General features: G+C 42.9%; 1 protein-coding gene across 7 annotated transcripts in view; it reads right to left on the minus strand.

Annotated features, from left to right (window-relative positions):
• PHF20 (PHD finger protein 20) overlaps window positions 1-13,165 on the minus strand; it is a 189,631-nt gene extending 176,466 nt beyond the window's left edge. For all 7 annotated transcript variants that reach the window (XM_084646317.1, XM_084646322.1, XM_084646321.1 and 4 more), the window contains exon 1: window positions 13,048-13,165. The gene's annotated coding sequence lies outside the window, so the exon portion shown is untranslated. The remainder of the gene's footprint in view (window positions 1-13,047) is intronic.
• Between the last annotated feature and the right edge of the window lie 290 nt (window positions 13,166-13,455).

The raw sequence follows: 13,455 nt of genomic DNA on the forward strand, positions 1-13,455 counted from the left end.
CCTTCTTCAGTGGCAAAAAATGAAGAAAGCCTCACCCAATTCACCCCCTACAATATGCAAGCCCCCATCAGGAATGGTCAATCCAGAGAAGTGGTGAATGTCCATGGTCCCCCACCACAATAAGAAGACTGTGCAAATGGATAACCACAGCCACGCTGTGCTGAAATACACACCTGCAGATAAGAAAAGGCAATGTCTATATCAGACAACGATTTATGACAATGTATTTACCGACACCACCTAATATTTACAATCCTAACGATCTCGTGACAATTAAGTGTCAAATTTTCACATGGGTCTAAGCAACACAGGCTCCCTAGTTCCATTATCAAGAGTGATTTAGACACTTGTTGAAAGCCAACTGAACTTAAGCTCCTAAATCACATTGGTGCTTGTGAAAATGTTACGTTAAAGTATATCTAATATTATGCCTCCAAATGCACTTGGCAACTCTAGAGCAGTTTATTAACAAAACCAAACCTTTATTTAGTGACAGTTAAGGTTGCATCAGAAGATGTCGAGGGATGGCTCACTCAGCCATTGCCTCCCTTGCAAAAGTGTGGCATTTCAAAACATATGAACATTTGACTGGTGAAAATCTTAATTTTTTCCATAGCAACTTATGGATGTGAATCCTGGGAAACTAATGCTGCTGACAAGAGAAAAACTGACATCTGAGTTGTGGTGCTAGCAAAGACTTGAGTATCTTATCTTCTGGACGGAAAAGACAAACAATTGTGTTGAAGTATTACTGGAGAGAAGCTGACACTTGTCAGAAATGAATAGGCACACACTTATGTACTTTGGTCACATCAGGCTTAGAGATGGAAATAATCTTCAAGAAAGGCACCATGGAAGGAATTGTGGTAGGTAATCACAGTAAGGGAAGTCTGCAATGTCACTCGCATCCCAAAATACTCCACAGCTTCTTGCGATCTTCTTGAAATGCACTACACCCATGAAGAAAGGGAGTACTTGTGGCACCTTAGAGACTAACCGAATACAGACTAAATTGGCTGTTACTCTGAAACCTGTCACTACCCCCAGGGGTATCTGCAACAGCTGGATGCGTGCCTGTGCTCCAGCAGCGAGATTTTGCCAACTGTATACCTTGTCCCTGCCGGCATGAAGCACACCTCTTAATGCACGCTGTGCCATAAACTGAAGGATGTTTTGTCACCATGCAATTTATTAAACCAGTGGGTTTTTGTTTTTGAAGAAAATGAATACGGTTATCAGTGAGGTTTGAACCCTGTATCTTCAGATCCACAGTCAAGACCTCTACCACTTGAGCTAAAGCAGTAACAAGAAAAACTCAAAATCAGTAATAAGGATAATTAACTATCCGAATAAACTACCAAGCATACAATGGACTCCCCATCAGTTCATCTCAAAAAGATGAACTCTGTCCAAACACAAGTATTGGCTTGACGCAGTAATAGCTTGGTGAAATTTTCTCACCTGTCCTATGCAAGAAGTCAGACTAGATGATCACAATAGTCGCTAACGGCTTTAAAAAACCATTAATCTACTGTTATCCGCTATGTGAACTAGCCACTAGAACAGGATGCCACATACTTTGCCTGGGAGTTGCACAATTATTCGCTAAACAGCAGTAGGATGTTGATATCATTAATCCTGGGCATCTATTCCAGGATCTGGAAGGAAGAGGTTATCTAGTGGTTATAGACAGGATAGCTAAATCCATAGATTCGGCACATTCATTCTGAGACGCAGTGAGTCTCAGTTAGTAAGATTTGGATCTACTGTATTTGAAATCCGCTTACTATCCTGTTTAACACAGACAATGTGAACTCTCTCAGTTAACCTACTTGTGTAATGAGGAAAAATGATTGTGTATCTGGCCAGTCCTTCTAGAACAAAGTATGAACACCTGCTCAATAAAGGACTCCAGTTTCCAGAAATATGTACAGAAACCAGGTGAGACTAGAATTCATGGTCCCCTGGCTCCCAGGTCAGTGCACCTTCCCTAAACTACAGGATATTTGTGGGGAAGTCAGCCTCTTCCTTCCCCTCTCTGCCTCTTACCCTGATGGGGGAGGGAAGGACACTTGTGAACTATGAATGCAGGGACTGGGACCAATCTGGAAGTGAAGACTAAGCAACAGGAGGTATAATCCATCAAACAACAGGAATTCAAAAATAAAAGAAATCCTCCTCTCCTTGAATTGCGAAGAGTGATTTAAAAGGAAGGTGTACTCATCACCATTTATGGAATTTTGTTTTAAAATCTCTTCAGTCAGAGATATATTAAAAATGATTGATTAAATTAAAAGATACTTGCTCTAATTTTATGTCAGTACTTTCTAGAAGTCCCACAATGTGAATGTGAATGTGAATTAAAAATGCAAAGCAAAAATCCTTAAAGTCAAGCTTGCTTGTTCAATTTTACCAGAATAATATGAGCTAGGTGAATTTTTTTTTCTAAATAGAAGCATTAGAACATGCTATGAATAAGTTAACTGCTACTTCTGTATTATTCAAACTGCCATGATGTCTACAAAAGCAAATCTGCATCTGAAACATATGTATACTTTGTTTTAAGCATACCAACATTATTTGTTTGATTTGGGAGAAATATTAACTGATGGATCTTTTATGGGAAGACTATAAAAAGAGTCAAACTAGGTATTTATAATAATTCTGAAATTTAAGAAGAGCAGTACTACTGAATTGTTATAAAAGAGCTGAACTTATATGATTATACTGCTCACCTAGAAAAGACCTGCTTATATAGTTGAAAACATTCCAAATGTTTAACCTATGACTACAGGAAGGGGGGGGGGGGGAAGTCATGTCAGTACTACAAAGTTATTTTAAAGTTCTGAAGAACAGTTACCTAAAGGAGTAACTTTCGGTCCCCAAATAATACAGCTAACACCTTCAGAAACTCCCAACTTTTAAACGTTAAAGCACTATAAATATTGAGGCTTAGTAACTGTTTAGTGCGATCCTTGTTAAAAGGCATACCATGCACAGTCAACTCATGGAACTCCTTGCCTGAGGAGGTTGTGAAGGCTATGACTATAACAGGGTTTAAAAGAGAACTAGATAAATTCATGGAGGTTAAGTCCATTAATGGCTATTAGCCAGGACGCGTAAGGAAGGGTGTCCCTAGCCTCTGTTTGTCAAGAGGGTGGAGATGGATGGCAGGAGAGAGATCACTTGATCATTACCTGTTAGGTTCACTCTGGGGCACCTGGCATTGGCCACTGTCAGCAGACAGGATATTGGGCTGGATGGACCTTTAGTCTGACCCAGTATGGCCATTCTTATGTATAGACATTTATTTTTTATTTGTATGCCTTTAAATATCAGAAATCTTACACTAATTACTTTATCCTTTCCTAAACAGAAGTTTTGTCCACACGGCCTCTCAGTTGGTGAGCCAACCACCTCAGAAGAGCTTTGGGAAGAGTTAACTAAAAGCTTAATTACTACAGAATACCTATCTTCCACCCTTGCTTGATCTTTGTGCAACCCTCCCATTGTTGCTAGTTAAAATTCTGCTGTGCACTAAACAGGAGTGTAGGGTCTTAAACTTATACCCTAATCAATTTTAAAAGTATGGAATTTGGCTCTTTCCCCACAATGAGTTTGATACCCCTTTAATCTAATTTGTTCTAACATACTCTGGATTCTAAATAGGTGTTTAAATCTTCTAGTGTTACAGTTCATGTAAAGAGAACTTGTTCAACAGCTGTTAATTCTTCCTAAAGCAATTCTACTTTTCCCTTCCTACAGCAACTCCCTATTTCAGTCCTTGTCCCCACATACTTCACTCCCACTGCCTCATAGATCTCATCTGCTAAAGCGATCACCAATTAAAGATTACATCTGCAGTGTCGCTGTTTGGGCTTCTATAAATTGATGACAGACAGATATGGCAGCTAGACAGACTCACTGACCTGACAATAAAGGTGCATTTGTTTGAGGGGTAGGAGATAGGCACTTCTGAAAATTTTACACCAAGTTCCATGTTCAAAAGTGACAGATATTCAGGAGCATAAGTCACTTAGTCACTTCTGAAAATCTGAGAGTCCAGAATTCAGTGAATCAAGCCCTTGTTAATTGGCCAAGATAGAAGATCTTTCCACATCATCCTAGAGAGAGATCTAGTAAGTGGTTTCCTACTTGTAGGAGAACGTTCTGTACTTCTGCAGAGCACCTTTTCTCAGTATTATGCTCAGCCAGTCAACTTCTATTGGTCAGATACAGGGACCTGGGGTGATGGAGCCTCCCCTGATTTTGAGACCTGAACATGAGTGGGACAGGTCATACAGCAAGCTAGATGTAGTGACCCAGAACTGTCTCACCGAAGAAGCAGCCGTGAAAGTCACTGTGGCTGCAATTTGTCTCATCTTTCTGATAACCAAGGATGAGAGGAGCCAGTGGGGAAGTCACACAAGACCTGACCAAGAAAGGCATTTGGGAGAGAACCTAGGTTTCTTCCCCCTTCCTCTGAGGCAGAATTTTGCCACCAATCAGAATAAGACTACCTAAAGAGAACCTCATCCACAGAAAAGGAATTCAGAGAATCCTCCAGGGACCACACATGATGAGCGCTGTACTGCCTGATGCAGTAATCTGCTAGGCCAGTGCTATTCAAAGTGGAGCACTGGTCCGCGAGCCATCGGCTGCTGGTCTGCATGCACATTGGAAAAAAAAAAAAGATTGCTGGTCCCCCACATCAGAAAGCTTGAGAAGCACGGTGCTAGGCTATTGCTCACTCCTACATCTGTGAAGAGCTGTCATGTTTAGCATCAAATAATGCCATCAGCTTCAAAATTTGATTGGTTTCTGACACAGAGGGGAGGGAAGATCAAGATCTATGTATTGTATCTGAAGACTGACACTTCAGTAAAGGAAAGAAAAATTTGTAGGCAAGACTGCCCTGTGCTTTAATATATTTATGTGAAGAGCTGACTCGAGACCCCGAACCTTGTGTGCGCAAAATGATCAAAGTGTAATCCCCATCCTTATGTGGTAACATCTGTTACCTGTATCGCTGAAAAAAAAAGGAAAGTGAAAGGGCACCCCTTTGCAGACTGTCTCCAGGTTTATCCATCACCTTATAGAGGAAAGGATGGTGGAAAGAACAAAGAGATCCTTGTCCATATGGGACTGAGGACTGGAATACTGACTTCAGCGAATGTTGGAAAGGGTGCAGATGAAGCCTAGCAAGCGCTCAAGGACATCCTCATCAATCAGCATAGCTACCCTACCTAGCTACTTTAACTGCAATATTTCAAGTAGTTTGTATCTTTTCTTCCACTGACTGCTCAATAACTGGTGTTCAGTAATTCTGTGTAGTCTTGGAATGCCCTGTAATCACTTCAAGGACACCAGTTAGGAGTAATGTTTCATAAGGAAACAATGATAGGCAAGATGGCCTTGAATCTGGGTTAAGGTCCTTCCACTCTTCCTAATGAAAACTCTGGCCAGTCCACTAGTAGATCTGACGCAGGAGGAAGCTCTAAGTAATCTCTGAGGAGACCTAATAGTGAGGCACCCTTTCAGGAAAGGTAGGTGGAGCACAAATTGCCTGGTATTGCCACGATGCCACCCTCTGGGGATGCCCCTGGTGTGGTTGTAGGACCTGGGAAGAGTCAAGAGGACCATCAGATTATCTAAAAGGGGGAACTGTACAGTGGGCTTCAAATGTCAATTCTGGATGGCAGCAAGAATGACCGCAACCCCTTGAGTGGGGTTGTACGTACAGGGGTTCCAAGAATGCCACAGAGGAAGTATAAATGAAGTCAAATGTGATGCAGATCTCCCCGGATTAGGGAACATTCGGGTGGCACGAGCAGAGCTTCTCAGCACCAAAGGCAACAATGTGGTCAGTACTGGTATAAAGGGTATCAGCACCTAGACAGATGACACTGGTAAAAGCCTGGTGATGTCTCCAATGCAAGAGATGATGGCACTGAGGCAAATGGTGCCTGGGAAGCCCGTGCCTCCATGGACATGCCTCCATAAGCCAATTATGGCCCGTGCCTCCATAAGCCAATTCTATATCCAGTCCAGAGATGTGCTGCCCAAGGACAGTCATAACTCCTTTTTCTTCTTCCCTGGAAAAGAGGAAGATGACTGGCACTGAGTCACCTTCCAAGCAACTTTCTGTTCTGCCTAAAGAGCTCAGTGCCAAGGTCAATGTGGCACTGAGAGCCAGTTCAGAGTCCACAGATACTAATGTGCTTGGCTTCAGGGACCATGGGCAGATCAGAAATGGAACTAACCCCACCACACCCATCCCAGTGACACAGGACCAAATATGTAGAGTTCTGGCTTGCGGGAGCACTAAAGAAGCAAGACCCCTTAGGGGAAGTGGTCTGATGCTCGGAATTTGATGCCATCTTTGCTGACCATTGATAAGTCTGTCCCTGGCCCAGAGGATCCTATTACAGAAGGACCACCAGAGCGAATATCAATTAGGCACATTCCCTTCTCTTGCGGAACAAGAACTGACTGTTGCAATTGCAGGAGCAACAGGGTTTGCAACCCAAGGTTTTAACACCAGCCACAAAGTGAGAAAACAAGTTGTGGTGCTCACCAAGCAATCAAATGACCAACAGAGTAAAAACTACCTACAGGGTAGATATTTTTTCTTTTAAATATACAGAAAAACTAGCTAAAGGAATACAAAGTGAGATAGTGTTTTGTTTTGTGTTTTAAAAAGGGGGGGCGGGAAATCTGTGAGGTAAATTTGCTACAAGGAGAAGGGAAAGACGCTGCTGAATTCCAATTCACTGCCATGAGTGGTAAAGAAACAGAGCAGTAGTAGGGAGGCTGCACACCCCTATATGCCCTCAGGTGGGGAGGGATGCAAAGGCATATATGGTGCATGTACAGACTCATCAGACAACACCAGCAAAATGTTTCAAACCTGTGAACACAGGGATGCACACAGGAGCAGCCGTATTACACTCAGAGCTGTAGCTGTTAAGGACGTGCAGGACTATTAGCTGCCACTGTCACTTACACTTAGTATCCTAAATTACTACACACTAAGATAACATTGGCACAGAAACCACCATCACCAATAGGAATTAGATTTACCAAGACAAACTGCACACGGATGCTATTTTTATTGATTATAAATATCTGATAAAAATAATAGAAATGAGGGCTGGAAGGGGACCTTGAAAAGCCATCAAGTCCAGCCCCCCACATTGTGGCAGGACCAAATAAACCTAGTTCATCCCTGACAGATATTTATCCAACGATGGGGACTCCATAACCTCCCTTGGAAGCCTATTCCAGAGCTTAACTATCCTTATTGTTAGAAAGGTTAGATATTAGGAAAAACTAAGTTTCTCTTATTGCAGATTAAGCCTATTACTGCTTGTCCTACCTTCTGCAGACATGGAGAACAACTGATCCCCATCCTCTTTGTAATAGCCTTTAACATATCTGAAGATTTATCAGGTCTCCCCTCAGTCTTTTTTCAAGACTAAACATGGCCAGTTTTTTCACCTTTCCTCATAGGTTAGGTTTTCTAAACCTTTTATAATTTTTTTGCTCTCCTCAAAACTCCCTCCAATTTGTCCATATCTTTCCTAAAATGTGACACCCACAACTGGACACAGTACTACAGCTAAGGCTTCACCAGCACCGAGTAGAGTGGGACAATTACCACCTGTGTCTAACATATGACACTCCTATTAATATACTTCAGAATTAAATTAGCCTTTTTCACAACTGCATCACGTCGTTGTCTCATTCAATTTGTGATCCACTATAACTCCTAGATCCCTTTCTACAGTGCTGCCACTTAGCAAGTTATTCCCCATTTTGTAGCTGTGTATTTGCATTTTCTTAAGTGAAGAACTCTGCACTTGTCTTTATTGAATTTCATCTTGATTTTACACATTCTCAAATTTGTCAAGGACATTTTGAATTCTGATCCTGCCCTCCAAAGTGCTTGCAACCCTTCCCACTTTGGTGTCACCTACAAGCTTTTAAAGCATATTCTCTAATCCATTATCCAAGTCATTAATGTAAATACTGAATAGTACCAAACCTAGTACTGACCACTGCAGGACCCCACTAGATAAGCCCTCCCAGTTTGACAGCAAATCATTGATAACTACTCTTTGAATAGTCTTTCAATCAGTTATGCATCCACCTTATAGTAATTTCATCTAGACCACATTTCCCTAGTTTGCTAATGAGAATATCATGCAGGACTGTTAAATACCTTACTAAAATCAAGATCTCATATCTACAGCTTTCTCCTTTATCCACTAGGCCAGTAACCCATCAAAGATGGAAACTAGTTTGGTTTGCCATGATTTTTTTCTTGACAAATCCATGCTGGCTATTCCTTACAAACCTGCAGGTGCTTACAAACTGGCTGTTTAATAATTTGTTCCAGTATCTTTCCAGATATCAAAGTTAGGCTGACTTGTCTATAATTCCACAGGTCTTCTTTGTTCCTTTTAAAGATTGGTACTATATCTGCCCTTCTTTAGTCTTCTGGGACCTCACCTGTCCTTCAGGAGTTCGCAAAGAAAATTACTAACAGCTCCAAGATTCCTTTAGCTAGTTCCTTGAGTACCCTAGGATGAATTTCATCAGGCCCTGCTGACTTGAATATATCTAACTTCTAAATATTCTTTAACCTGTTATGTCCCTATTTTGCCTTGTGTTCCTTCCCCCTTGTTATTAATTATGTTGAGTATCTGGTCACTATTAACCTTTTTAGCGAAAACTTAAGCAAAATAGGCATTAAACACCTCAGAACTTCCTTGACGTCATCCATTATTAGCTCTCATTCCTTCCTTTATCTACTTTGTCTTCTTCCTCTTGCTCCAAATGTATTTAAAGAACCTCTTCTTATTACCTTTTATGTCCCTTGCTAAGTGTAACTCATTTTGTGCCTTAGTCCTTCTGATTTTGTTCCTACACATTTGTATTATAAGACATGTGTTGGTCTTATTATTCATACTTATTGTTCCTAAAAATGTCTTGGATCAGAACAGAACTAGAAAACTGCATGTTTCCCATTAAAAGGAAAATCCTGAAGCAACCTTTATTTGTGGAGCAGTTATCAACACCATTCAAATGATTTTACAGGTGTGCAATACAACTACTGATGTGTAGACAGATACAATGAAATCTTCAAATCAAAATCTCTTAAAGAAAAACATCTTTTTTTGCAAGTAGGCAGCGGAAGTCCTATAGGCAACCAAGCAAAACAAACTTTTAGATTACGAGGAATAAAGGAGGTAAAAATAAATAGATGCCATACAAACAGCAGCAGTCTACAATGAACTATGTATTAAAGCTCAATTCTGAGACCATATACTACACTGAAGCATACAGTATCCATAAGTGTGCAAAATGTGATCCCTTCAAGAGCAATCAACAACTAAGTCTTCAAGTCATAATTATGCCCTAAGAATACAGATTAACGGGCAGAATTAATGTTACACAGACTTTAACATATCCAATTTGCTTTTACTTTGCCGGGTATTACTTTCTCAATGGAAGTTTCAATTCCTCAAATTCTACTTGTAAAATATTACCCTTTCGCTTATAGTATACAGTTCTTGTGATGACCTTGAGTGCAAACAGTACCTTTTGCTGAGCATTCCCTTCAAAAATTACATATATCAACATCCTTAGAAGGGCCACGAAGAACAGTTGACATTAAAAATAAACCCACACACTAGAGACTCATCACTTTGCAACACGCTTGCTGGAACACAAAACTGGAACAATCTCTTGTGAACCCATATTTCCTAGAATGAAGGCTACAGCCCTACAAATCTAATTACAATCCAATATAAAATTCAGGTCCATGTCATATTGCTTTAAACTCAAGATTATTGAAGTTCTATTCTGGAGGAATCACAAGTGACCAAGAAAACTGGAAGATTTGACAGAACTTTTGTCAATATCTAGGCTTAAAGATCTCCAAGTAACTATTCATCAGCAACTATTTATTTGCTAGCCCGAAGTACTGTATAGTGTGAGAAATGGTCTCTCTCGGAGAAGGTTTGTTAAGAAAAAAAGTGAACATGTGACAAGAGTTTGTTAATTTCTTATGATGTTTCAACACAGGCTGTGCCTATTATGAACAAATACTGTCTACATTCATCCACAAACTGGTTTATAAAGAAAACCAATTGCTTATAATCCAGAACAATACACTGTCATACTAAGATTAAGATAAAGACAGTCAAAAGGCCCTTCAGGAAACAGGGCATGATGAACAACAGAATTTAGAAGACGGTAGGGTAGAGGGAATGTAAACTGAACTCCCAAAAATTAGATTTTGGATTAAATTGACCAATACACCCATCTCCAGAACAGAAACACTTGGGTGTTTTTTTTTTTTAAATGAAAGTTCTTTTAACACCCGACAACCCCAAATCAGGAGGACTTTGTTCTGTGCTTCCAAACTAGCCAGTTTCAAACAGCTATGTACAACACACACACAAAGATGCAACAACTTTACCACTTTTGCACCAACACACAGCTATTTAAGTGCAGATTTAGAACAGATCTTTTGTGCGCACACAACATTTCACTAAAAGAATCCCATGTCACCCAAAGCATTTCTCAAAAACTTTCTAGTTGTGAACTTCTATACAATTATCTAGAAACTAACAGACTAATAAAAATATTTGAGGTAATACCTCTGGCGTGACAGAGACTGAAAAACTTCACATATCATCCCAAACCATCTAGAATACGGATTTTTCAAAGATCCTGTTTGAATCTACCCAGTCTCATGTATCCCTTTACTTTGGATCAGTGTTGTGATTTCTATATACAAATTTTAGGGTCTGCATAACATTTAATGCTGCACCTTCTAATTTGGGGGCATAGAGCTATTTTTCCATGGTCAAGCTGGTTCTCAAAAGTGAGGGAATTAACTGCCCATAGTGAAATGAAGAAAAAACAAACATACTGCTTTCCCATACAGAATTACCAATAAACTTCAATTCTGACCTAACAACCTGTGTTTCTAGTCTTCCTTGAACAGATTCAGTTCTGCCAGATGTCCCAGTAAGTTTGTAATCCAACTTCTTTTTGGTGGAGATATAAGCAATGATTTGAACCCAGGTTCTGTAGCACTGAGAACTCTGTACAGATGCACTTTACCTATTTGTCTGAAGTAGGAGGTGGAAGAATACTCAATTACAGGAACAGTAAATAATACTGTGCAACAAAAATGTCTGAGCTTTCCTCCCTTTAAACATAACTAAATGCATTTTTCTGTGGACTCATGTTGAAGCCTATTTTCTTTATTTTTATTTTTTTATTTTTATAAAAATCTTTCAAAAAGTCATATTCCTGATTTTTGTGATAAACAATAAATTTCCTATTAGTCTTTTTTTGCCACCTTCTCCTTAAGAACAGATAGGCATTTTATAAACCTTTCCAGAACAGCTTCCTGTTTCACCAAGACCACACACTCACTTTGATGTCTCACCTCAAAGAGGAACAGAGCAAAAGGTTTCATGTAAAGCTAACAACGCTAAGAAAAGTACAGTAGAGAGAGACAGCCTACAGGCACCCTCACTGAAATATACCCACAACTGTTCCATATCCACTAACAATCTCGGGTAACCAGTCTAAAAGACAGGTTTCAGAGTAACAACCGTGTTAGTCTGTATTCGCAAAAAGAAAAGGAGTATTTGTGGCACCTTGAGACTAACCAATTTATTTGAGCATAAGCTTTCGTGAGCTACAGCTGAAGTGAGCTGTAGCTCACGAAAGCTTATGCTCAAATAAATTGGTTAGTCTCTAAGGTGTTAGAAGTACTCCCAGTCTAAAAGAGACTGTTCGCTGTATTTGCTATTATTGAGAAGTGGGTCTATTCAAAACAGAATGAATTAGAGCTAAGGCATGCCAGGATCCTCTGACACACACCAACCAGTAAAACAATGTGAACCACAAAAAAGCAGAATTCGATTGCCACAAATGCATAGTCAGCTCACCAAGAAGTGTAAAAAAAAAAGAGTACTTGTGGCACCTTAGAGACTAACCAATTTATTTGAAGTGAGCTTTAGCTCAGGAAAGCTCATGCTCAAATAAATTGGTTAGTCTCTAAGGTGCCACAAGTACTCCTTTTCTTTTTGCAAATACAGACTAACACGGCTGTTACTCTGAAACCTAACAAATAAGAAGTGTTGTGCTTACACCTTGTATCCAGCTGGCCTATGAGGAAACAAACATCACCATCACAACCTAATAGTGCCATTGCTTTTATTTCTGCCCCTTCCCAAAGGCATACAAGCTTCACGTCAATTTGTTGTCACGGTCACGGCAGAGCACTCCTTGCACGCACTGAGGGAGCCATCACCCACGAGCGCCCCGAGACGCGGGCACGCTAAAGGCGAGTCAGTATCCAGCTCACTCCTGTTTCCCATCCTCCGCTCCGAGGCCCCTGGAGCCAAAGCCCCGCGCCGGGACGGGGCTCACGCTCAACAGCCCAGCGCACAGACGGGCGGAAGCCGCCTGGCTGTCTGCGAGAAGAAAACACGGCTCCGCGGCCAGGGCACTCCACGCCCGCCCGAGCGCGGCGCCTGGGCCCGCGGCGGCCACAAGGTCTGGCGGATTGCGGCTGCCCCACCAGCGGCGCTGGGCGTCTCCGCAGGCTAAGCCGGGGGCGCCCCGGAGACCCGCCCGGGCCCGGCCAGCGCCTGCGCTGCGGGCGCCGCCAATACTCACCTACGCCGCGCAGGGGCCGCGCAACCCGCATGGGCCGCTCCGAGCCGCGCAGCTCAGCGGCGCAGGGGCCAGGCTCTGCCCCTAGGGCCCCGGGCGACAACGGAGCCCTGCGAGCGCGGGCAGAGACACGGGCACGCTGGGGCCCGCGCCCCGGGCAGGGGCAGGAGCCGCCCAGACCTCGGGGCCTCCCCCGCCCAGTCCCTGCCCCTCCCCCCTTTGTGCGGCTGGGAGGACACGTTCCGGGCCGGACCCGGCCTCCCGCCGAGACAGGGCCCTGCCGCGCGGGGAGGGGGCGGCTGAGGGGCGGAGCTGGCCCCGACGCTGCCGGTTTCTTACCGAGGAATCTGTACGGAAAAAGGGTTAGAAAGGAGCTAATCGCCGCCCGGGCCCCGCTCCCCGCGCGAGCCCAGCGCCACCGACCGAGCAGCGCCACAAAATGGCCGCCGCGGCTGACGCGCCGCCGCGAGGGAGGAGGGGGCCGGCGCGGGATCTCAGGGGAGGGGGAGGAGCCAGTAGGCAAAGGGATGGGGCGGGGTAGAGAGAGTGGTCCCGAGAAAGGGGCGGGGACTTGGGGAGGAGCAGGTGAAGGGGCGGGGCCTGCGTTGCGGGCCGGAAGGGGCGGGGCCGAACTCTCACGCCCTCTCCCTTTCCCTCCCTTTCGGGCACGTGTCAGGCAGGGTCCTGCCCTTCTGTGGGGTTCCTGCTGCTCCCAGAGGTACTGGTGCAGCCAGAGAGGCAGCTGGC

Source organism: Lepidochelys olivacea (assembly GCF_965140295.1).
Source record: "Lepidochelys olivacea isolate rLepOli2 genome assembly, chromosome: 13".
Classification (NCBI taxonomy): domain Eukaryota; kingdom Metazoa; phylum Chordata; order Testudines; family Cheloniidae; genus Lepidochelys; species Lepidochelys olivacea.